General features: G+C 45.6%; 1 protein-coding gene across 2 annotated transcripts in view; it reads left to right on the top strand.

Annotated features, from left to right (window-relative positions):
- SCAF8 (SR-related CTD associated factor 8) overlaps positions 1-27161 on the top strand; it is a 593726-nt gene that overhangs the window by 449015 nt on the left and 117550 nt on the right. The gene's annotated exons all lie outside the window — the stretch shown is intronic.

The raw sequence follows: 27161 nt of genomic DNA, 5'->3' as shown, positions 1-27161 counted from the left end.
GGCTCCAGGGCTTACTGTAGCCTGAATGGCTACAATGTGCCTGCTGACTGTGATGCAGAGGGTCAAAGTTGACCCTCATAGTGCATTATGGGGCGAATCGAACTTCCGGAAAAGTTCGCCTGGCGCAGGTGAACGCGAACCCCCAATGTTCGCCTGGAACCGTTCGCCGGCGAACCGTTCGGTACACCTCTAGTCTAGGAGTGTCTTATGGACCTAACCCCCCAAGATGTCTTTATCTAAGTTGCACTGCCCAGCCACAATAACCCCTGCTGCCCCAACTATACTACACTACACTTCACTAATCCCTGATGCTCCCTCAACTACACTGCACAAACCTCTGCTTCCCCACCCTAGCTACACTCAGGGGTGTTGCTAGAATCCTAAGATATCCAAAGCATTTTTGGGCACTCCACCCAAAGAATGGGTGTGGCTATGCACCAGCATGTGGGTGTGGTCATGGGTGGAGCCAAATTTACATGAACTTAAAAAGATACCTTAGCGCAAAACCAATTTAAAAATAGGATTCTCTGTCACCCCCCGTTACAGCGTACTGATCTCCTGAACTTCCTTCCTGGTCCGAGTGGTCACGGTTGACTGCGCAGGCAATGCCCGGCGACGCGCATCCTTGATCGAGGCTCCCACAGCCGGGAGCACCTGCGCAGTCAGACGTGACCACCCTGACCAAGAAGTAAGTTCGGAGAATCGGTACGCGGAACCTCTTTTATGGATGTATAAAGCGCTGTATTTTTGTATGATGCAGAGAGTATTAGGATATAAGGAAAAAAGTGCAGGTGCCAGTCTTGGAGGTTACTAGATTTGCCATAAATTGCATCTAACTGTCCACATTTGAACTGGTGGAGACAGGTCTTTTAATTGCTTAACCCAGGGGTCAGGAACCTTTTTGGCTGAGAGAGCCATAAACGCCACATATTTTAAAATGTAATTCCCAGAGAGCCATACAATATGTTTCAAACTAAATACAAGTTCAATTGGATTGGCCGTTAGTTTTGGGGGGAGCGCGAGTAAGTTAGTAGTACATGCTACAGCAGCAACATGCCTACTTTGAAAATGTTACTTGCGCTGTCACACTAAGCTGTGCTGCTTGAGCAGTGTAACTTAGTGAATCTACCACTACTGATTTGTCTGAGAGCCAGATGCAGCCATCAAAAGAGCCACATCTGGCTCCCGAGCCATAGGTTCCCTACCCCTGGCCTAACCCTTACTAACTCAGAGATGCAGCACTACTAAATAACGCTAAAAATCCTCTATATTTGTCTGGGTTTATTTATATTGATATTGGGCTATAGTGCTGTGACAGCGCTCCTCTTCTTTTCTACAATTTAAACATAGAAAAAACAATCGCACATAGTGCATTACTGTGAATCGCAAAGTACAGTTCCCCACACGTGCATAAGTGCTCAATTGTGCATCACTCGTGGTCTCTACAGCCCCTCCACACTAGCAGCTCACCAGATTGACACCACCTCACAGTCCAGGTGGGTCTAGCGCTTAGCCTATAGAGCGGCCAACTCCAATGACACTTCCACGATAGTTTAGTTCACAATTGGATGATCCATATTTAATGACAAGTTCCACATGAAAAACATATAAGAACACACATAGCATAAAACCGTTGGGCTAAAAGTTATGGCCTGCGCAATATCAGCGCACTCACTTGTGTAGGAAGATAACAGGCATTTCAGGCATTGCAGCCTAGCAATAAAGCTTCTCTGCTGGCGGTGTCGGCGTCCCGAACTTCCCCGCTCCTCGTGGCAGCCTGTCTCCTGACCTTCCAGATCCCAGTGACGTCAACGCTCCTGGTCACGCCCGACGCGTTTCGTCCAATGGACTCATCAGGGGCTGACGTCACTAGGGCGCTGACGTCTTTTATACTGAGGGCTAGCTCTATTGTGTAGTCTATGGGTGCCTAGGCATCCACTACTTCCTTATTATGACGTCATCAGTGGCCGTCTGGAACACTGATGTCCCGGCCCTATCTGATGACTAAAACCTGTGATGAGGGTTAATGCCATCTTGTGGCCAGATTACTAACTTCCACCCTTTTAGCTGAAGAAAATCTTACAGTCTAAAACAGTGCCATCTTGTGGCCATTTAGCTAACTTATTAAAGCTAGGTTTGCCAGTATATCAACTCATGATTGAACATAAGGGTGGAACACCCTTGTTTAAGAATTATATTTTATTTTATACAGCAGCAACATGCCTACTTTGAAAATGTTACTTGCGCTGTCACACTAAGCTGTGCTGCTTGAGCAGTGTAACTTAGTGAATCTACCACTACTGATTTGTCTGAGAGCCAGATGCAGCCATCAAAAGAGCCACATCTGGCTCCCGAGCCATAGGTTCCCTACCCCTGGCCTAACCCTTACTAACTCAGAGATGCAGCACTACTAAATAACGCTAAAAATCCTCTATATTTGTCTGGGTTTATTTATATTGATATTGGGGGCATAAATTGTAAATGAGAGAATCCCAGTATGTGTATAAATATAGTGTCTGTGATTCCCCTTAGTTTAGCACATAAAATTTAAGAGAAAGCATCAGATAGCACGCAGTGCCTAGAAGATTTAACCTCCCTGGCCTTTCATTTCTTTCTGGATTTATGAGTCTAAAAGCAGTATATTTTCTTTAAAGATTTTAAGCCTCCAATTCTTAAGTCATAACTCACCAAAAATGTCAGAGTAAAGGTTTTGTAGAAATCCCAAAGAATAGAACACAACATTGTTGAAATAATTACATTTATGAATAAACTTAAAAAATAGTGAAACTATACAAATAAGGCACCAGACTACAATATGTACATATATACCAAATACACCTCCCGAGTGTGGTATATTTTGAAACAGGGAATGGCACAGAGGGTGACATCACATTCAGGGCAGTAAAAGTGCGATTCCTTTCGGACTTTATTCCCTTTACTATCAGTCTGCGGCAGGCAGCTAGTAGTCAAAATCCAGGCAGAGGGCAGTACAGGTGGCAGGCAGAGAGTAGTCAAAATCCAGACAGAGGTCAGTGCAGGCGGCAGGCAGAGAGTAGTCAAAATCCAGGCAAAAATCGGTAACAGTAAAGCTGGCCACTAACGGTCCAATTTCTAGTGAAAAATCGTTTGAGTGATCAGAAATTCTGATCGGACGAAAAATCGTTCACTACACCATCAACTAACCAATCATTTCTATCATGACCACCAAGAAAATTTTAATTTTCGTTCGACGAAAATTCATTCGGGTGACATTTTTTTCACTCGTTCATAATCGATTGTGTTCACCAATGGATATTATTTACAACCAATCCGATCAGAATTTATGATCGCGCGAACGATTTTTCGTTAGAAATTGGACCGTTAGTGGCCAGCTTAAGGCAGTTTGGCCGAAGCACTTACCTCAGAAGCAGTTGGGGACCAAATGGCTATATTGTTAACATCCTGTGCTTTCAAATGAGCTTATACAGTACAATAACATTTGTAATGCACTTTTCTTCAATAGGACTCAAAGCGCATAGTTGTGTCTCAGATCAATACAGGATTGCAGGCTGGACTGTGTTACAGAGGAGATAGTCAGGTGTTCTTAAATGCCAGACTGAAGAGGTGGGCTTTCAGTTTGGACTTAAATACTCCCAGGGATGGAGCTGTCCTGATTTGGTGTGGCAGGGAGTTCCAAAGTGTAGGGGCAGCATGACAGAAGGCTCTGTCTCCAAAATTTTTGAGATGGACTCTGGGTGACCAAGGTGTTACATCCTTTTGAGCTAGATTGTGGGAGGTGTGATGTAGTTGCAACAAGTCCTTCAGGTATCCAGGGCCTAGATTGTGCAATTATTTGAATGTCAGTAAGCCAATCTTAAACAAAATTCTCCATTTTATCGGTAGCCAGCGGAGTGAGCAAAGGGTTGGTGTTATGTGACAATGGCGGGGTTGGCTCGTTAACAGCCTTGCGGTGGCATTCTATACTAATTGCAGGCGGCGTAGGTCTTTGTTTGTAAGGCCTGTATAGAGAACATAGCAGTAGTCCAGCCTTCCAGTCCAAGTAATAAAGCCGCGATCACAATCCAGATCTCACAATTTGTAGCATAGGATTTCGCTGTAAAGAATCCGCATATAGTGTAATATAACCTTAAATATGCCACCCGGTGATACACTTCACACGTTTGTGTCAGCAAAAGCCTCCACCAGGATATAGAAGGGACATAGGGGGGATGCCTATGCCCCCCTCGTGAATACACTCACCAAATGGTTTCTTGTATCTTAAACATATAAACCCTCCAGCCTGGGCAACGACAGTGCAGGACCTTCAGATATAAAAAGCGGAACTCCGCATAGCATAAAACCTCTTAACATTTATTAAAAATCTGCATTTAAAAGCATGCGTACCAGATACAGAGTTTTACAGGCGTTTCTGTTGTGTGCAGGCACCGCCGCGGTCGGGTCCCCGCTACACTCCACAGTCCCCGCTTAACTCACTTCCTTCCTACGTCCTGCGTGACTCCTAAGCTCCGCCCTACGCGTTTCGTCATTCGACTCATCAGGGGCATGGAGTCACACGCATTGGGACGCTATTTACTGCCTCAGATGAAAACTCCCCCACACTGTTCCCATAGCAACCCCACTCCGCCCACCTCATGCATATTAATGCATCCCGCTCCTATATACAGCTAGCAACGGGTATCCCCGCCGTAGTGCCAGCACTTACATGTTAATGTTTACATATCCAACCCTATCCACTACCCACCACCCCCATAGGAAGACTAATTCTTACTCCTCCACCCCCCACCCGCCATAGCGTGCCCCCTTCTAGTGATATCACATAGTTACATTGTGCAGTATCCCCACCCCACAACCATACACCCTTTGGCACCTTCTATTATATCTCTTCTCATATTTGATTACTAATTTAGTTTTATTCCATAACGCAATCTACATGAACGTCCATTCTTTTGGCCATAATAACAACTCTCCTCATTTGTGATCAAACAACACCATCTAGTGACCTATTGTGAAATAAACATCATTTATTACAACCTACTAACCAATTTAATTATTTATGATCCAACAGCACCACCAAGTGGCACTATTTGGAATACACCGTTTCCAGTAACCTTTCATAAGAATCACCCATACCTATACCTCCCTACTCCAAGTTCACATATCTCTTTATAACTTATACACCTCAAAAAATTATGAGTGATTGCACTCTATCCCACATTATATTAGATTCAATAAAACCACCCGTGATTTATATTCAACTTATTAACAAGTCCCATACGTTTAACATCCCTGCAATTACACATAAAACAACTTCAATTAGAAACTTCACACCGTGCTCAACCCCACATATCTAGAGGCATCCAATACATAGTTATCTGTAGGCTATAATTAGTTATTGCTAATAAAACAGTTAATATCTAGTTCCACATTTAGCCCATATGGGTAGGAAGATTGCATCTTAAAAATGGCAAAAAGTCGGGACAAAAAAAGAAGAAATGCCTCAAGGGGGAAGTGATAATGGGGTTCGGGGGGAACAACAGAATGAGGGGGCAAATAATGTTCCTAATAAGCCCCCTAAACCACCCCAAGTTCCATACTATCCGAAACAACCAGTTCACCACCCCCCACAACCCAAATACCCGATAAATGGAGGAGCAATACCCTATACACCAAGACCGGGGGGATTCTATGAGGGAGGGAGACCTATGGGCGGTGCATACTATGGAGCATTGCCTAGGCCACCTCCTGGGATGCAGTATAGAGGAAGGGGGTATGGAGGGAGAGGGGGACAATGGGGACCAAACCAGCAGAATTTTGAACAGGAGTATGGAATTCCTACTCACAATAGATTTGGACCCCTGGAAAGTCAGGGACTGGGAGATAACTCACCTTTTTTTCAGAGGCCACGATACAGGCAGGACGAATAGCAAGGGGCCCACTATATTTCCCCAAAAAATATCAGAAAAAGAGAACTAGAAGAGGAGATAGAGGGGGAAGGAGGCTTCAAGAAAAAAAGAGGATAGCAGGGGAAGGGGTGTTCAACCTTAGTGGAGTGGAATTATCAAAGGAGGAAATGTCCCTGCTAGACAAGGGCTTGAAATATGCGCCAAAAAATAACCTAAATAAGTTTGGGGCTTTTGTGGATGTTCAAAAATTTGTGAGGAAGATTAACTTGAAAAGGTACTTCCTTGACAAAGAAGGTCCAGTATCAAAAATTAACCAGGGGGGTATTTTTAGGCATACTAATCTAAGGAATAACTCCACATTTAATCCATGTAACAGTGCAAGTCAACAGGCCATTGATGTATTTAAAAATTTAGTGGTTAAAGATATAAGGAAAATGAAAATATCAAAAAAGAGGGATCACTCGGAGGAATTGTGTCAATTAATTAAGGACAAGGGGGTGGTGATACGGCCGGCCGACAAGGGAGGGGGGGTGGTTGTCCTGAGTAAAGATCAGTATTCTAAAGAGCTGGATAGGCTGATTCAGGATGAAACCACATATAAGAAAATTGACTCTAATCCTACGGGACAATATAAAAGTGAATTGATAGGAATATTGAAACAAGGCCTTGAGAAAGGATTAATTAATGATAAAGAATTTCAATTTCTGCTGCCTAAAGCCCCAAGGGTACCCATAATATATCAAATTCCCAAGATACATAAAAGCATGGAGGCACCCCCGGGGAGGCCCATTGTCAATGGTATTGGTTCCATTACACAGAGATTGGGCCAATACATTGACCAATTCTTGCAACCTATTGTCTGTAAGCTACCGAGGGTGCTGAAAGATACTAAACATATACTGCAGTTGATAGAAAAAATGGAAGGGGTGGGGGAATCAATGTTGATCACAGCCGATGTATCTTCATTATACACGAACATAACCCACGGGGGGGGGGGGAATTGCGGCAGTTCAAAGAGCACTGGAAAGGTGGTCGGACCTCCAAAGTGAACAGATCTCTTTTTTAATGGAACTTTTAAAATTTGCTTTATCAAGGAATTACTTCTGGCATGGGGGGGAATACTTTAAGCAGGTAAAGGGATGTGCCATGGGTGCGGCCTATGCGCCATCCCTAGCCAATATATATATGGCTGAATGGGAGGAGCTGGCCATAGCACTAGAACCTGAAAAAATCCAATATTGGCATAGGTTTATTGACGATCTTATTATAGTGTGGGATGGGGACCTGGATTCGGCCTGTGCATTTGTTGAGGAGTGCAATGACCTATACCCTAATATTAAGATAGAGGCCCAAATTAATGAAGATAGGATACAGTTCCTGGATCTAGAAATTTATAAGAAGGATTCAATGCTAGTTAGTAAATGTTTCTTTAAGAAAACTGATAGGAACGGCTATGTTCCACTAGAGAGCTGTCATCACAGAGCATGGCTCAAGGCAATACCAAAGGGCCAGTATCTAAGACTTAGAAGAAATTGCACTTCTGTCCAGGAATACTGGGAACAGGCCCCCATCCTCACCAAGAGATTCCTGGACAAGGGCTATTCCAGGGAGGATATGGCCAGGGTGGAGTGGGAGGTGTCTGAAATAGATAGGGAGGGGTTGGTGTATGGAGTGGGCAGAGGTGGGGAGGCCACCCAGGATGTGATACCCGTCATTACCACTTTCAATTTACAACACAAACAGCTAGAAAAGAGTATAGGTAAGAATTGGGGGGTCCTGATGCAGGATGCTGTCTTGCAGAGGGCCCTCCCAGAAAAACCTAAATTTATCTACAGAAAGGCGCCTAATTTAAGGGACAAACTTGTTCCTAGCTGTGTTGACCCCCCGGTCCGGAAGTGTATTCCCTGGCAAAATGAAGGATTTTTCCCGTGTGGGGAATGCTATGCGTGCAGAGAGGTTAAACCAAAAGTAGTCAAGAATTTTAATTCAACAGTAAATCTTATTAGTAAAAAATACAGAATTCAGCAATGTATAACATGCAGCAGTCATCATGTGGTATATCTTATCCAGTGTGCATGCAATTTGCAATATATCGGGAGAACAACTAGAACATTGAAAGAGCGTATGCATGAGCATGTATATAATGTGAAGAAAGGATATAAAAATCATAGTTTATCCGCCCACTTTGCACAGAAACATAATTGTGACCCCTCACAAATGAAATTTACGGCTATTGAAAAACTGGTACCCAACTGGAGGGGGTGCAATAGGCTGCAGGAATTATCCAAAAAGGAAACTGAATGGATTTTTAAGATGCAATCTTCCTACCCATATGGGCTAAATGTGGAACTAGATATTAACTGTTTTATTAGCAATAACTAATTATAGCCTACAGATAACTATGTATTGGATGCCTCTAGATATGTGGGGTTGAGCACGGTGTGAAGTTTCTAATTGAAGTTGTTTTATGTGTAATTGCAGGGATGTTAAACGTATGGGACTTGTTAATAAGTTGAATATAAATCACGGGTGGTTTTATTGAATCTAATATAATGTGGGATAGAGTGCAATCACTCATAATTTTTTGAGGTGTATAAGTTATAAAGAGATATGTGAACTTGGAGTAGGGAGGTATAGGTATGGGTGATTCTTATGAAAGGTTACTGGAAACGGTGTATTCCAAATAGTGCCACTTGGTGGTGCTGTTGGATCATAAATAATTAAATTGGTTAGTAGGTTGTAATAAATGATGTTTATTTCACAATAGGTCACTAGATGGTGTTGTTTGATCACAAATGAGGAGAGTTGTTATTATGGCCAAAAGAATGGACGTTCATGTAGATTGCGTTATGGAATAAAACTAAATTAGTAATCAAATATGAGAAGAGATATAATAGAAGGTGCCAAAGGGTGTATGGTTGTGGGGTGGGGATACTGCACAATGTAACTATGTGATATCACTAGAAGGGGGCACGCTATGGCGGGTGGGGGGTGGAGGAGTAAGAATTAGTCTTCCTATGGGGGTGGTGGGTAGTGGATAGGGTTGGATATGTAAACATTAACATGTAAGTGCTGGCACTACGGCGGGGATACCCGTTGCTAGCTGTATATAGGAGCGGGATGCATTAATATGCATGAGGTGGGCGGAGTGGGGTTGCTATGGGAACAGTGTGGGGGAGTTTTCATCTGAGGCAGTAAATAGCGTCCCAATGCGTGTGACTCCATGCCCCTGATGAGTCGAATGACGAAACGCGTAGGGCGGAGCTTAGGAGTCACGCAGGACGTAGGAAGGAAGTGAGTTAAGCGGGGACTGTGGAGTGTAGCGGGGACCCGACCGCGGCGGTGCCTGCACACAACAGAAACGCCTGTAAAACTCTGTATCTGGTACGCATGCTTTTAAATGCAGATTTTTAATAAATGTTAAGAGGTTTTATGCTATGCGGAGTTCCGCTTTTTATATCTGAAGGTCCTGCACTGTCGTTGCCCAGGCTGGAGGGTTTATATGTTTAAGATACAAGAAACCATTTGGTGAGTGTATTCACGAGGGGGGCATAGGCATCCCCCCTATGTCCCTTCTATATCCTGGTGGAGGCTTTTGCTGACACAAACGTGTGAAGTGTATCACCGGGTGGCATATTTAAGGTTATATTACACTATATGCGGATTCTTTACAGCGAAATCCTATGCTACAAATTGTGAGATCTGGATTGTGATCGCGGCTTTATTACTTGGACTGGATTGATACTGGAGTGTGTGTACTCTGAAAAAAAGTCTGCGGATCCCCTACATTTGGTGACATTTGTGTTATATATATAATCATGGGCGTCCGCACATATGGCAAAACCGGGCATCTGCCCGAGCCTGGCCGCCCGCTGCCCCCCCCTGGCCGCGTGCCCGTGCAGCCAGCAGGAGGGGAACACGCAGAGAAGAGAGAGAGCGCTATGGGCACAGTGGGGAAGGGCGGACGTCTCCCCCCCCCTTCCCTCACCTTAGGGGTCTCTCTCTCCCTCGCTGTCCCCTCCGGAATGAAGTGTGCAGCGGCTGGCAGCGGTGGGCGGAACTTACCTCCTCTCGCTCCTGCGCCGGAAGTTCTGGTGCCGCACTCTGGTCTGGATCAGGCCAGAGTAGCGGCTAATCCATCCGGCGCGTGCGACGAGAGGAGGTAAGTTCCGCCCACCGCTGCCAGCCGCTGCACACTTCATTCCGGACTCCGGAGGGGAGAGCGAGAGAGGGAGGGAGAGCCCCCTAAGGTGGGGGCCCATAGCTCTCCCTCTTCTCTCCGCTGCTCCCCTCCTCCTGCACACATGGCCACTTTTTCTGGGGACATATCCCCCTGGCTACATATACCGGGACATATACCCCTGCCTACATATACTGGGACATATACCCCTGCCTACATATACTGGGACATATACCCCTGCCTACATATACTGTCTAGGACATGTACCCCTGCCTACATATACTGTCTGGGACATATACCCCTGCCTACATATACTGTCTGGGACATATACCCCTGCCTACATATACTGTCTGGGACATATACCCCTGCCTACATATACCCCTGCCTACATATACTGTCTGGGACATATACCCCTGCCTACATATACTGTCTGGGACATATACCCCTGCCTACATATACTGGGACATATACCCCTGCCTACATATACTGGGACATATACCCCTGCCTACATATACTGTCTGGGACATATACCCCTGCCTACATATACTGTCTGGGACATATACCCCTGCCTACATATACTGTCTGGGACATATACCCCTGCCTACATATACTGTCTGGGACATATACCCCTGCCTACATATACCCCTGCCTACATATACTGTCTGGGACATATACCCCTGCCTACATATACTGGGACATATACCCCTGCCTACATATACTGGGACATATACCCCTGCCTACATATACTGGGACATATACACCTGCCTACATATACTGGGACATATACCCCTTGCCTACATATACTGGGACATATACCCCTGCCTACATATACTGGGACATATACCCCCGCCTACATATACTGGGACATATACCCCTGGCTACATATACTGGGACATATACCCCTGCCTACATATACTGGGACATATCCCCCTGGCTACATATACTGGGACATATACCCCCTGCCTACATATACTGGGACATATACCCTTGCCTACATATACTGGGCACATATACCCCTGGCTACCTGTTCTGGGGACATCTCTACCCCTGGCTACCAGTTCTGGGGACATCTATACCGCTGGCCACCTATTCTGGGGACACCTATAGACCTGGGGCTACCTATTTTTGGGGAACCACTGCTGTCAGATTGAGTGTATTTTGGGGAACTGCTGCCAGGTGAGAGGTGTCTACATATTAAGGGGGCATTCTGCCTATTTATGTGAAAAGCTGTCTATTTATGTGCCTCATGACTGCTGAATTTGTCTTGTTGCGGGCCTCATGGTTACTGACTTTGTCTTGTTGGGGGCCTCATGATTTGTTGGGGGCCTCAAGATTGCTGAATTTGTCTTGTTGGGGGCCTCATGATTGCTGAATTTGTCTTGTTGGGGGCCTCATGATTGCTGAATTTGTCTTGTTGGGGGCCTCATGATTGCTGAGTTGGTCATGTTGGGGGCCTCATGATTGCTGAATTTGTCTTGATGGGGGGGGCCTCATGATTGCTGAATTTGTCTTGTTGGGGGTCACATGATTGCTAACTGCGAGACTATGGAAAAAGCTGATTCATCATCATATGAGACAATAGCATTAAACCTACTTTTTCTGCTTTTTAAAACAGAAAATGAAACTGGGAGGTTCTAAAAAAAATGAATAATTTTTTTCAGGAGTACGATGGATGAAATTGTTTATCTTCACAGTTTATTTTCAACTTAATTTTCCATAATGTTCATGTATGAGTTAAAACGTTTGTATTTAGTTTAAATTGCTGTTGGCACTTTGTGATAGTAAAGTGACTTTGCAGTTTGGACACTCGACCTCCAAAAGGTTCGCCACCACTGTCCTAATCTAATGTCCCACCATTGCTTAGTTCATGTAAACTTGTCTCCACCCACGACCACACCCACATTCTGGTTCATGACCACACCCATTTTTCGGCGCGGCGCGCTTAGCGCGCCGCATGACGTAGCTCCATTTTTGGGCGCGCTACGCGCGCCACACAACACCAGCCCAAGTTTTTAACTCCCCACTTTTTGCCCCCCCCTGGAAAATTTTCTGCGGACGCCCATGTATATAATATTGGTAGTGCTGTGGAGCGCAGTCCTTTTGGCCCCTTGGGGTTTTGGTTTTGAGTAGTCCAGCCTTGATGTGATGAAGGCATGTACTAGGGTCGGAAGATCCTCTGAAGAAATAAGGTGTTTAGTCCTTGCAATATTCCTCAGGTGAAAGAAGTAATGTTTCACAACAGCTGAGATTTGATTCCTGAAGCTTAATTTCCCATCATTCAGTACGCTCTGGCTGTGCACACAATCTGAGTTGTTCAGGTCTGAGCTTCCCATCCTTAGTGGTGCTGGTTGAGACTGGGGCTGCTTTGCTGCCGAGCGTTAACCTAACAAGAACCTCAGTTTTGTCAGCATTTAGTTTTAGCCAGTTATTATTTGAACTTATCTGTCATCTCTGCCATAGAAGTCATGTGACACGGGAGAGATCAAATTACAACTTGTAATTAGAGACAAATGAGGAATTAGACAGGCTAAACTCTCTACATACATACAGGCCGCATTTCTCTCTGTTTACTTACTGTCCTGTGCAAGAGATCTGGTCCAGAGGTGGGATTAGATCGGCCTACATGCATACAGGCTGCATTTCTCTATGTTTACCTTCTGTCCTGTGCAATAGATCCGGTCCAGAGGTGGAATTAGACAGGCTAAATTCTCTATATAAATACAGTCTGCATTTATCTATGTTTTCCTTCCGTCCTTTGCAAGAGATCTGGTCCAGGGGATTAGAGAGGCTAAACTCTCTACATACATACAGGCTGCATTTCTCTATGTTTACCGTCTGCCCTGTGCAAGAGAATGGGTCCAGATGAGGGATAAGACAGGATGAACTATCTACCTACATACAGACTTCAGTTCTCCGTTTTCCTTTTGTCCTGTGCAAGAGTTCAGGGCACCACCTCCTATAACGTGACACCGCTCGCTTACCGCTGCACCGTTGCTGATTGGCCACCGGGATCCAGGAAGAAGAGAGGATATGAGGAACCCGGTGGCCTGCAGGAGAGCCTTGGAGTCCTGCTGGGCAGCACCAATCACGCATCGGACCCAGGTAAGCAGCAGGAGCTGCCATTTTAGCTAGCCCGAGCATTGTTCAGGCTTACCGCTCCCAGCATCTACGGCTTACCGCCAGGGAGGTTAAAGGGCAACTGAACCGAGAGGGGTATGGAGGCTGCCATATTTATTTCCTTTTAAGCAATACCAGTTGCCTGGCTATCCTGCTGATCCTCGGCCTCTGTGTAGCTATAGACCCCGAATAAGCATTTGCAGATCAGGAGTTTCTGACAATATTGCCTGATCTGACAAGATTAGCTGCATGCTTGTTTCTAGTGTGATTCAGACACTACTGCAGTCAAATAGTTCAGCAGGGCTTCCAGGCAATCGGTATTATTTAAAAGGAAATAAATATGGCAGCCTCCTTATTGTCCTTTAAAGGAAACATCAGATGATAGATCTACTTACCTGGGGCTTCCTTCAGCCCCTGGCAGTTTATGTGTCCCTCGCCACAGCTCTGCTCCCAGCTAGTCTCCCAGGGTCCCCTCCATTGCAGCTGTTGACCCAGTTGATACACTAGAATATCTGCAGGTATCCTGCAGCTCACAGCACTGCCCCCCTTTCTTTCCCAGCTACAGTTGACTTTGGATGTAGCAGCAGCGTGTGTACAGATCATGGAGCAGCAGTGTGTGTACAAAGCATAGAGCAGCTCTGGGGAACTTAACAGAGTCAGGTATGAACACAGCCCTTTGCCCTGCTTGGTGAATGCTTCATTTTCCCCTTCATTACCAATGCCGGCTGTCCTCATTATCTGTATCCAATCTGCTCCTGATCGATCCCATTGTCGGTTGGTCGATCAGACAGGCAATTGCATTATGTGTACCCAGCATGATGTCCTATCATATTATTATACTGTATTGTGTGTGGCTAAGGGAGACCTTTTCAGGAATCCCCCCCCTCCCCCTTTGAAAATCCTGGGTTTGCCCCTGCTGCTGACCTTTTATCCATTTGAAGTGTTGGAATCACCCACCTGAAACAAGCATGCGGCAAATCCAGTCAAACTAGTTAAACATCTGCATACTCGTTCAGAATCTAATGGTAAAAGTAGTGGCAGAGGATCAACAGAACAGCGAGGCCATTTCCATTGTATAACCTCCTTAGCGTTCTGGACGAGCTGAGCTCGTCCAGAGACCCCGGAGGGTGCCGCTCAGGCCCTGGTGGGCGGATTTTAATCATTTTTTTTTTGAAAACACGCAGCAAGCACTTTGCTTGCTGCGTGTTGTAGACGACCGCCGCCGCTCGCCGCCGATGCGCCACTATCTGCCACGTAACGAGCACCCCAGACCCCGTGCGCTGCCTGACCAATCAGTGCCAGGCAGCGCTGAGGGGTGGATCGGGACTTCCTATGACATCACGATGTCATTGACGTTGATGACGTCATTCCGGCCGTCGCTATGGCGACGGGGGAAGCCCTGAAGGAGATCCCGTTCAGAACGGGATCTCCTGAAGGCCATCATCGCCGGCGGAGATTGGAAGGGTGGGTGGGATTCCGCTGGGAGGGGGGTATCATGTAGCTAGCGCTAGGCTAGCTACATGATTAAAAAAAAAATAAGTTTAAAAAACCATGCGCAGCTGTGTGGCTGCTCTTTATCAGAACGCCAGGGAGGTTAAAAGGAAATAAGGCTACTCATTCTGGTAAAGCAGCATAATTCTTGCAGCAGATTTCTGGCAACACTACAGGACAGTTACCTGACTCAAATGATAACGGAACCAACTAGAGGTAATGCGTTACTGGATTTGATCATTTCAAATAGACCAGGTTCAAGATCATTTCAAATGTGCAGGTTCAAGAACATTTGGAAAATAGTGATCACAACATGATAATGTTTGACCTGGTAACTGATAGGCCACGGGGCAGCGGGACCACTAAAACTATGAATCTTAGAAAAGCAAAGTTCAATCAACTCAGGAGGGCACTAAGTTTGGTGAACTGGGATAATGTAATACAAGGGAAGGACACTGAAGGGAAATGGCAAGCTTTTAAACTTAAAATATTGTCGTATACATATCCCAGGGGTCGAGTGGGGCGTGGACGCGGGTGGACGACGTCCACATGCTTTTTTCAGAGGGTGGACGCTGTCCACCCTGGCATGTGGAGGAGAGCAGCGCAGTGGAAGGACAGCTTTGCGAACAGCGAGGAAGGGCGGATATCTACCCCCTTCCCTCACCTTTGGGCTCTCCATCCCTCGCTGTCCCCTCCAGAACTAATGTGCGGCGGCTGGCAGTGGGCGGGACTTACCTCTTCCTCGATCCGGGTAAGATCTGCATGCCGCTGCTCTGGTCTAGACCAGACCAGACTAGCGGCAGTGGATATCTCCCTATTGAGCCGGAACGAGGGAGAGGTAAGTCCCGCCCGCTGCCAGCCGCCCGCACATTAGTTCTGGAGGGGAGAGCAAGGGATGGAGAGCCCTAAGGTGAGGGAAGGAGGGGGGAGATGGCCCCCCTTCCCCGCTGTCCGCATAGCTCTCCTTCCACTACACTGCTCCCCTCATGCTGGGGGGACACCTGACTACCTATTCTGGGGACATATACCCCTGCCTACATATACTGGGACATATACCCCTGCTTACATATACTGGGCACATATACCCCTGACTACATATACTGGGCACATATACCCCTGACTACATATACTGGGCACATATACTCCTGACTACATATACTGGGACATATACCCCTAACTACATATAATGGGACATATACCCCTGACTACATATACCCCTGACTACATATACTGAGCACATATACCCCTGCCTACATATACTGGGCACATATACTCCTGACTACATATGCTGGGACATACACCCCTAACTACATATACTGGGACATATACCCCTGACTACATATACTGGGCACATATACGCCTGACTACATATACTGGGCACATATACCCCTGGCTACATATACTGGGACATATACCCCTGGCTACATATACTGGGACATATACCCCCTGACTACATATACTGGGACATATACCCCTGACTACATACACTGGGCACATATACCTCTAACTACATATACTGGGCACATATACCCCTGGCTACATATACTGGGGACTACTATACTCCTGACTACATTGACTGGGCACCTATACCCCTGGCTACATATACTGGGCACATATACCCCTGGCTACATATACTAGGCAACTATACCTCTGGCTACATATACTAGGCAACTATACCTCTGGCTACATATACTGGGGACTACTATACTCATGACTACTTATACTGGGGACACCTAAAGACCTGGCTACCTATGCTGGGGGTACCAATTTTGGGGAACAGCTGCCAGATTATGTGTATGTTAGGGGAACGGCTGCTGCTGCCAGATTATGTGTATTTTAGGGAACTGCTGCCAGATTGTGTATGTTTGGGGGAACACTGCTGCCAGATTATATGTATTTTGAGTGTTACACGTATTTTGGGTGATCCACTGCCAGGTTTTGCGTATTTTGGGGAACTGTGTCCAAAATTTGTGTATGTTGGGGGAACTGCTGCTGCCACATTGTCTATTTTGGGTGAAACACTGCCGTATTATATGTATTTTGGAGGAACTTCTACCAGATTATGTGTCTTTTTGGTGAAATGCTGTCAGATTACATCTATTTTTGGGGGATACACTACGGCACAGCTCAAACTTCCCTGGCAGACCTTTTACATCACTGCTAAGGTCATGTATATTTGGCCCCACCCATGACCACGCCCACGTTATGCTTGACCATGCCCATTTTTTGGCGCAGGGATTTTTAGGGCGTGTCCACTCACCTCTTTTTCCAGGACTAGACCCCTGATATATCCTATATGGAAACAAAACATCTAGGAATAAACTTTTGTTTTTCTTAGCATTTTAGTAAGGGGCTTTTAGGACCATTGTAGTCCCTTACACACTCCAATGAGTTCTGGTTCACCATGAGCTTGCTGGTTAGTCTGTACCTCTCGGTGTTACAAGCCCTACTCCATAGAGCCAAATAATCCATGCCATGCACTGATGAGGATCAAACAATCCGAAACAGTCTGTATGCATGTTGGATTATTATGGCTCTGTACAAATTAACAAGATGACACATCATTGCATTCCAGCGGTTCTGGAGGTGTGTTTAGCTTCTAAGGGTAACAATGCTTCATTTGCATATATTCAGCAGTGTTGCACTGGGAGATATCTCAAGCTCACTCCAACCTGAATTATCGAAATTCTTTCTATTTTAAGAAAGCAAACTTTTGTTTATCTAGGAATAAAGAAATGCCTCTATGGATGAATTATGCAGGAGAACAGAGGCGTCAAAAGGATAAAAGGAAGCTAAATGAGCTTAAAAACCAAATTCTTGGTAAATAGAAGAGGTAGTGGTGGACTTACCGCCTCCAAGTAGACACACAACGACTGTAGTAAAGACAGTCAATATATTTTATTTATGAACTCCAAATATGCAACGCGTTTCGCAGGGTTGATCCCGTTTCATCAGGCAATAACAACGGAGCAATAGCATATGTGGTCAGTAGAAGAGCCAGGCACCTCTGTGTCTATGGATGAATAGAAAGGTTAGAGATAAAATGAAGTGGAAAAATAATGCTTATAAGGTCCTAAAACAGGAGGGGACCGAAGCTGCATTAAGTAATTATAAAGAGTGCAATAAAAGTTGTAAAAAAAGATTGAAGCTGAAAATCAAATCGCTAGGGATATCAAATCTAACCCAAACAAGTTTTACAAGTACATCAACCAAGGTAAAACCAACCAAGGTCGGAAAATGACACTTTGTGAAAAAACACAATTAAAATCAATTTCCGCTAACTTGTGACAAAAAATAAAATCTTCTATGAACTCGCCATACTACTAACGGAATACCTTGGGGTGTCTTCTTTCTAAAATGGGGTCATTTGTGGGGTTCCTATACTGCCCTGGCATTTTAGGGGCCCTAAACCGTGAGGAGTAGTCTTGAAACGAAATTTCTCAAAATGACCTGTGAAATCCTAAAGGTACTCATTGGACTTTGGGCCCTTTAGCGCAGTTAGGGGGCAAAAAAGTGCCACACATGTGGTATCGCCATACTCAGGAGAAGTAGTACAATGTGTTTTGGGGTGTATTTTTACACATACCCATGCTGGGTGGGAGAAATACCTCTGTAAATGGACAATTGTGTGTAAAAAAATCAAAAGATTGTCATTTACAGAGGTATTTCTCCCACCCAGCATGGGTATGTGTAAAAATACACCCCTAAACACATTATACTACTTCTCCCGAGTACGGCGATACCACATGTGTGGCACTTTTTTGCACCCTAACTGCACTAAGGGGCCCAAAGTCCAATGAGTACCTTTAGGATTTCACAGGTCATTTTTGTTTCAAGACTACTCCTCGCGGTTTAGGGCCCCTAAAATGCCAGGGCAGTATAGGAACCCCACTAATGACCCCATTTTAGAAAGAAGACACCCCAAGGTATTCCGTTAGGAGGATGGTGAGTTCATAGAAGTTTTTATTTTTTTGTCACAAGTTAGCGGAAATTGATTTTAATTGTTTTTTTTCACAAAGTGTCATTTTCCGCTAACTTGTGACAAAAAATAAAATCTTCTATGAACTCACCATACTCCGTACGGAATACCTTTGGGTGTCTTCTTTCTAGAATGGGGTCCCTATACTGCCCTGGCATTTTAGGGGCCCTAAACCGTGAGGAGTAGTCTTGAAACCAAATGTCGCAAAATGACCTGTGAAATCCTAAAGGTACTCATTGGACTTTGGGCCCCTTAGCGTACTTAGGGTGTAAAAAAGTGCCACACATGTGGTACCGCCGTACTCAGGAGAAGTAGTATAATGCGTTTTGGGGTGTATTTTTACACATACCCATGCTAAGTGGGAGAAATATCTCTGTAAATGACAATTGTTTGATTTTTTTACACACAATTGTCCATTTACATAGAAATTTCTCCCACCCAGCATGGGTATGTGTAAAAATACACCCCAAAACACATTATACTACTTTTCCTGAGTACGGCGGTACCACATGTGTGACACTTTTTTGCAGCCTAGGTGCGCTAAGGGGCCCAACGTCCTATTCACAGATCATTTTTAAGCATTTGTTTTCTAGACTACTCCTCGCGGTTTAGGGCCCCTAAAATGCCAGGGCAGTATAGGAACCCCATAAGTGACCCCATTTTAGAAAGAAGACACCCCAAGGTATTCCGTTAGGTGTATGGCGAGTTCATAGAAGATTTTATTTTTTGTCACAAGTTAGTGAAAAATGACACTTTGTGAAAAAAAAACAATAAAAATTAATTTCCGCTAACTTTTGACAAAAAATAAAATCTTCTATGAACTCGTCATACACCTAACAGAATACCTTGGGGTGTCTTTTTTTCTAAAATGGGGTCACTTGTGGGGTTCCTATACCGCCCTGGCATTTTACAGGCCCAAAACCGTGAGTAGTCTGGAAACCAAATGTCTCAAAATGACTGTTCAGGGGTATAAGCATCTGCAAATTTTGATGACAGGTGGTCTATGAGGGGGCGAATTTTGTGGAACCGGTCATAAGCAGGGTGGCCTTTTAGATGACAGGTTGTATTGGGCCTGATCTGATGGATAGGAGTGCTAGGGGGGTGACAGGAGGTGATTGATGGGTGTCTCAGGGGGTGGTTAGAGGGGAAAATAGATGCAATCAATGCACTGGGGAGGTGATCGGAAGGGGGTCTGAGGGGGATCTGAGGGTTTGGCCAAGTGATCAGGAGCCCACACGGGGCAAATTGGGGCCTGATCTGATGGGTAGGTGTGCTAGGGGGTGACAGGAGGTGATTGATGGGTGTCTCAAGGTGTGATTAGAGGGGGGAATAGATGCAAGCAATGCACTGGCGAGGTGATCAGGGCTGGGGTCTGAGGGCATTCTGAGGGTGTGGGCGGGTGATTGAGTGCCCTAGGGGCAGATAGGGGTCTAATCTGATAGGTAGCAGTGACAGGGGGTGATTGATGGGTAATTAGTGGGTGTTTAGGGTAGAGAATAGATGGAAACACTGCGCTTGGGTGGTGATCTGATGTCGGATCTGCGGGCGATCTATTGGTGTGGGTGGGTGATCAGTTTGCCCGCAAGGGGCAGGTTAGGGGCTGATTGATGGGTGGCAGTGACAGCGGGTGATTGATGGGTGGCAGTGACAGGGGGTGATTGATGGGTGGCAGTGACAGGGGGTGATTGATGGGTGATAGGTGATTGGCAGGTGATTGACAGGTGATCAGTGGGTTATTACAGGGAAGGACAGATGTAAATATTGCACTGGCGAATTGATAAGGGGGGGTCTGAGGGCAATCTGAGCGTGTAGGCGGGTGATTGGGTGCCCGCAAGGGGCAGATTAGGGTCTGATCTGATGGGTAACAGTGACAGGTGGTGATAGGGGGTGATTGATGGGTAATTAGTGGGTGTTTAGAGGAGAGAATAGATGTAAACGCTGCGCTTGGGTGGTGATCTGATGTCGGATCTGCGGGCGATCTATTGGTGTGGGTGGGTGATCAGATTGCCCGCAAGGGGCAGGTTAGGGGCTGATTGTTGGGTGGCAGTGACAGGGGGTGATTGATGGGTGATAGGTGATTGGCAGGTGATTGACAGGTGATCAGTGGGTTATTACAGGGAAGGACAGATGTAATTAATGCACTGGCGAATTGATAAGGGGGGGGGGTCTGAGGGCAATCTGAGCGTGTGGGCGGGTGATTGGGTGCCCGCAAGGGGCAGATTAGGGTCTGATCTGATAGGTAACAGTGACAGGTGGTGATAGGGGGTGATTGATGGGTGATTGATGGGTAATTAGTGGGTGTTTAGAGAAGATAACAGATGTAAACGATACATTTGGAAGGTAATCTGACGGCGGGTTTGCAGGCGATCTAATGGTGTGAGTGATCAGATTGCCCGCAAGGGGCAGGTTAGGGGCTGATTGATGGGTGGCAGTGACAGGGGGTGACAGGGGGTGATTGATGGGTGATAGGTGATTGGCAGGTGATTGACAGGTGATCAGTGGGTTATTACAGGGAAGAACAGATGTAATTAATGCACTGGTGAATTGATAAGGGGGGGTCAGAGGGCAATCTGAGCGTGTGGGCGGGTGATTGGGTGCCCGCAAGGGGCAGATTAGGGTCTGATCTGATAGGTAAAAGTGACAGGTGGTGATAGGGGGTGATTGATGGATGATTGATGGGTAATTAGTGGGTGTTTAGAGGAGAGAATAGATGTAAACAATGGATTTGGGAGGTGATCTGATGTCGGATCTGTGGGCGATCTATTGGTGTGGAGGGGTGATCAGATTGCCCGCAAGGGGCAGGTTAGGGGCTGATTGATGGGTGGCAGTGACAGGGGGTGATTGACGGGTGATTGACAGGTGATTGACAGGTGATCAGGGGGATAGATGCATACAGTAAACAGGGGGGGGGGTGGTCTGGGGGGGGGGTCTGGGGAGAATCTGAGGGGTGGGGGGTGATCAGGAGGGGGCAGGGAGCAGGGGGGGGGGATAAAAAAAATAGCGTTGACAGATAGTGACAGGGAGTGATTGATGGGTGATTAGGGGGGTGATTGGGTGCAAACAGGGGTCTGGGGGGTGGGCAGGGGGGGGGGGGGGTCTGATGGGTGCTGTGGGCGATCTGGGGCAGGGGGGGGAGAAATCAGTGTGCTTGGGTGCAGACTAGGGTGGCTGCAGCCTGCCCTGGTGGTCCCTCGGACACTGGGACCACCAGGGCAGGAGGCAGCCTGTATAATACACTTTGTAAACATTACAAAGTGTATTATACACTTTGTATGCGGCGATCGCGGGGTTAACATCCCGCCGGCGCTTCCGTATAGCCGGCGGGATGTTGCGGCGGGCGAGCGGTGACAGGCGCCGGCGGAGGATCGCGTCACGGATGACGCGATCGCTCCGCCCATGCCCTTAGAAGGACCGCCGCCTCTGTGGGTGAGCCGGTCCTTCATGGCTCCACTTCCCGGCCGCCTCTGTGCGTTAGGCGGTCGGGAAGTGGTTAAGTAGACTGGTCAGCTCTCCTTGTCTACCTGTTTATCAGAGCGGTATGGAAGAATAGATTGCGCTCCCTCAGCAGGGAGATCTGAGAGGCGGTAACAGGATAGGGCGTATCACCCGGCATCAATGACACCTGGCGTATAAGACGACCCCCAACTTTTCAGAAGATTGTCAAGGGTTAAAAAGTAGTCTTATACTCAGGAATATACAGTAAATTAAAAATAGACAAGGCAACTGGCCCGGATGACATGGATCCTCAGGCCCCAAGGGAATTAAGTTCAGTTATTGATAAACTCCTTTATCTTATCTTTTGTGACTCTCTTTCAACTGGCAGAGTCGCAGTAGATTGGCGTACAGCCCACATTTTACCATTATTTAAAGAGGAACTCCAGTGAAAATAATGTAGTAAAAAAAGTGCTTCATTTTTACAATAATTATGTATAAATGATTTAGTCAGTGTTTGCTCATTGTAAAATCTTTCCTCTCCCAGATTTACATTCTGACATTTATTACATGGTGACATTTTTACTGTGGGCAGGTTATGTAGCTGCTCCTAGCTGTTTTGACTGTTAGAGACAGCTGTAAACAGCTAATTCCTGTCTGTGAACATTGTTACATTGTGGCAGTTTGCCCAGAGTACCGCGGTACTCAGAGCTTCTTGTGGGAGGGGTTTCAGCACAAAATCAGTCATACAGCGCCCCCTGATGGTCTGTTTGTGAAAAGCATCATATTTCTCATGTAAAAGGGGGTATCAGCTACTGATTGGGATAAAGTTCAATTCTAGGTTGGAGTTTCTCTTTAAGAAGGGAAAAAATCAGATCCAGGAAATTATAGACCTGTAAGCTTAACATCAGTTGTATGCAAACTATTTGAGGGGTTACTAAGAGATACTATACATGACTTCATAGTAGAAAATAATCTTATTTCTCAGCATCAACATGGGTTTACTAAAGACAGGTCCTGTTTGACTAACATGCTCAGCTTTTATGAGGTAGTGAACGCTAATGTGGATATTGGGAATGCTGTAGATGTGATATACTTGGACTTTGCAAAGGCCTTCGACACTGTTCCCCACAAAAGTCTGGTGCAAAAATTGAGGATGCAAGGACTAGGTAAGAGTCTGTGTGCATGGATAGGGAACCGGCTAATGGACAGAAAACAAAGAGTTGTGGTCAATGGATCATACTCAATGGGTGACTGTTAGCAGCGGGGTCCCACAAGGGTCTGTACTGGGTCCAGTGCTCTTCAATTTATTGATCAATGACCTAGTAGATGCATTAGAAAGCAATGTTGCTATTTTTGCAGATGATACAAAATTGTGCAGAATCATCAACTCTCAGGAAGATAGTGACATTATGCAACAGGATCTGGATATGATGGCTGTCACAGGAGCCCTAGTGGTTGGAACGCAATTTGCCTTCCAATCGGTTTCAGCACACGGATCATGCAAGCTGTGGTCGCGATCTTTGCGCAGAAACCGACAGAAATTTGGGCAGCAGCCCGACCAGAAGGGAGTCTGTGGGGTTACGGAAATACAACTTTACACACTATTTTAGGGTATCTGCCACCACCACTGGTATGGGCCAGTGGACCCGACTGACTGGTCCTGCAAATAAAAATGGTTAAACACACTCTATTCTGTCTGGCTAGTAACAACAGTACAATAGTAGCGTCTCTCCAGAAGTCTGGTTCAGTTTGTGCGGATGAGAAGCAGGGTAGCGGAACAGTGAATGACTTTGATAAAGTCTTTATTCACGGGCAATATAAATAATTAGTATATACAGACAATTATTAAAATCAACAATTATTGAAACATTAATAGCCAGTATGAAAAATAAAAGAAAGGGAGAAAAAATACTTTCATGGAAAGATGTCCTTTTGTGGGAAGAATCATAAAGTCCTTGGTAAAGTCCTTTGTTTCAGCTCAATTTAAAATCCAAGCAAAATGGCCACCACTTGTTCCTCACGGTGGCCGTGCGTTCATGAATGTGGAAATTGGAGGAATGAGGGAGGAGTCCCTCGCAACCAATTTTGAACAATGCACATCTTTGGGTGGAGCCTCAAGTACAGCCCAGGGGTTGGACAGGGGCGGTGAGCTCCCTGGATGGGTGCTCTATGCCCATCAAATATGACTTTTGTCATATCTCAGATTCCGCTTTCTGCACACACATGAGCATCACATATTCACTTTTCTCAGACTAGGCCAGTTCATATGATACAAAACTTGGGCATGTTTGCATACCCGGTTAAAAAACAATGGAATCCCCCGAGTTCTGGTTATGCTAGTGGCCCCAATTTAATATCAAAATACTCACAAGATCCGGACCAGCAGAATGATATAACTTCCACATTTCTCACCTGAACGGTATTGCTTAAACATGCTCAAAATCCTAAACTCCATGCTTTCTTATTCTGTCTATATGGCTCCGGCCAGTCTGTGGGAAGCAGTGCTTTGAATAGACTCACCATTTGGTGAGCCTATTGACATCTACCTGAGGTAATGAAAAGTAAACACTAGCCTCCTGAATACAGGAGTTTGTTCCTGTTCATTAGTAAATCAAAAGAGCCATCCTGCAGTTAAGCTGATGCCATCTCTCTGCTGAGAAAAGACTAGATGCTCCTACACAATCATTCCAGATATAGCACGTCACTGGCAATCGGTGCAATAAACCGATTGCGTTCTCGTTTCTTTCACGGCTGTTCCGTGACAATGGCTATATGGGCACATAAATGGCAGATGAAATTAAATGTTGAAACATGTAAAGTCTTGCATTTTGGTCTAGCACCATACAAAATAAATGGGATACAGTTGGGGACATCAAACTTGAAGAAGGACTTAGGAGTACTCATCGACAACAAGTTAAAGAATCGTATTCAATGCCAAGCCGCTGCAGCTAAAGTTAATAAAATTTTGGGATACATTAAAAGGGAAATAAAAACTTGAGATGCTAGCATAATATTGCCCCTGTTTAACTCTCTAGTAAGGCCACATCTGGAATATGGAATTCAGTTCTGGGCACCACATTACAGGAAAGATATTGCAGTATTAGAGCAGGTGCAGAGACAAGCAACAACATTGATACGAGGGATGGAAGGTCTCACTTACCAAGAAAGGTTAGATAAACTGGGTTTAATTAGTCTAGAGAAAAGATGCCTTAGAGGGGATCTAATTAACATGTATAAATACATAATACATATAATCAGAGGGCAATATAAAAGCTTGGCGGATGAGCTTTTTGTCCCTAGGCCTTGTCAAAGGACTAGGGGACATGATCTGCGCATGGAGGGAAAAACATTTTAGCCATTTATTTAGAAAAGGGTTCTTTACAGTAAGAGTGATTAAGATGTGGAATGCATTGCCACAGGAAGTAGTTATGGCAAATTCTATATCTGCATTTAAAGAGGGCTTAGATGCTTTCCTTGCGTTGAAAGACATCCATGGCTACAATTACTAGGTAATGCCCAGTGATGTTGATCCAGGGATTTTATCTGATTGCCATCTGGAGTCGGGAAGGAATTTTTTACTTTTTGGGGCTAATTGGACTATGCCTTGTAAGGGTTTTTCGCCTTTCTCTGGATCAACAGGGATATGTGAGGGAGCAGGCTGGTCTTGTACTTTGTTCTCTAGTTGAACTCGATGGACGTAAGTCTTTTTTCAACCCAAATAACTATGTAACTATATAAATAGAGTAGCCTCAATATCCCTTTCGCTTAGTTGTCTTTTAATTCATGCACACAATACACTTAAAGGGAAAAAAAAGTCTGGGCTATTGGGGGGCTTACAGGCATTACTTACTGGCAGGGAGATGAACTCACATTAAAGAATTAGATCTGCCGGCATGCATTGAGGTAGCTAGGAACTTGCAACACCGACGAGGGAGCTTCAAACTTTGGCATCTGCGAGTCTGGCTGATGAAGATGGCAGAACACATACAGACAGGGGGCTAGGAAGCAGACCCTGCCTGTCACTCCCGCAGCCCTCAACTGCCCACGCTATTTACGAACCTCCCTTGGGATGAAGTTCTTTTTTTTTAATTTGGGATTTTAGTGCTGAGTTGCCCTTAAGGAGGTAGAGGGGACTTGGAAGGAATGGATTTCTTTGCTGAAAACAAAAGATAGAAAGAACAGAAGCTAGTGAATGTTTTATTGTTATATAAGAGCTTTTTTAATTAAAAGTAGTTTGGTTTCTTTTTCCCCCCCTACTTTTAACACATGCAAAAAAAATTCTTACATTCATGTTAGTTAGGCACAGGGGCGTTGCTAGTCCCACAGATCAGTGGGGTGCCCTGGATGTCCCCCAGGCAGAGTAGAGGCACCACAGCACCCAGCATTGCACCACACAGTACCCAGCATGCCCCACAAAGGTACCCCAGCTCCCAGCATAGCACTGCACAGCACCCAGCATGATATTACAGCACCCAGCGTGCCCCACAGAGGCAGCCAGCATGACACCATAGCACCCAGCATGGCACCACAGCACACACCAATGGGGGCTATGCTGGGTGTTATGGTGCCTCTATGTGGGCATATTGGGTGCTGCGATGCCATGCTAAGTTCTGTGATGCCTTTATGGGGGCATGAAGGGAGCTGTGGTTCTTCTACGGGGCCATACTGGGAGTTGTGGTGCCTCAATGGGAGGCCAGTGGTAGCATGGGAGGAGGTGCCCAAAAGTGCCCTGAATCTCTTACGGATCCTAGCAACGCCCCTGGTTAGGCCTCTTTTCCACGGGCAGTTGATAGGCAGTGAAATGCCTCACAAACTCTCACAACTGCTTGCTGCTGCCTGATAACTGCTCACTGCTGCCTGGTAACTGCTTGCTAAGCACACAGTTCAACTGCCCGTGGAAATGAGGCCGTACATAGGCTTGGCCAATTAACCTTTAAAAGGAAAAACAATCCTTACCTTCCCAATTACCTAGTAATTGTAGCCATGGATGTCCTTCAGAGCTAGGATAGCATCAAAACCTCCTTTAAATGCAGATATAGAATTTGCCATAACTACT

This window comes from Hyperolius riggenbachi, chromosome 4, assembly GCF_040937935.1.
Source record: "Hyperolius riggenbachi isolate aHypRig1 chromosome 4, aHypRig1.pri, whole genome shotgun sequence".
NCBI classification, from domain to species: domain Eukaryota; kingdom Metazoa; phylum Chordata; class Amphibia; order Anura; family Hyperoliidae; genus Hyperolius; species Hyperolius riggenbachi.
This window is presented reverse-complemented; position numbering and strand designations above follow the sequence as displayed.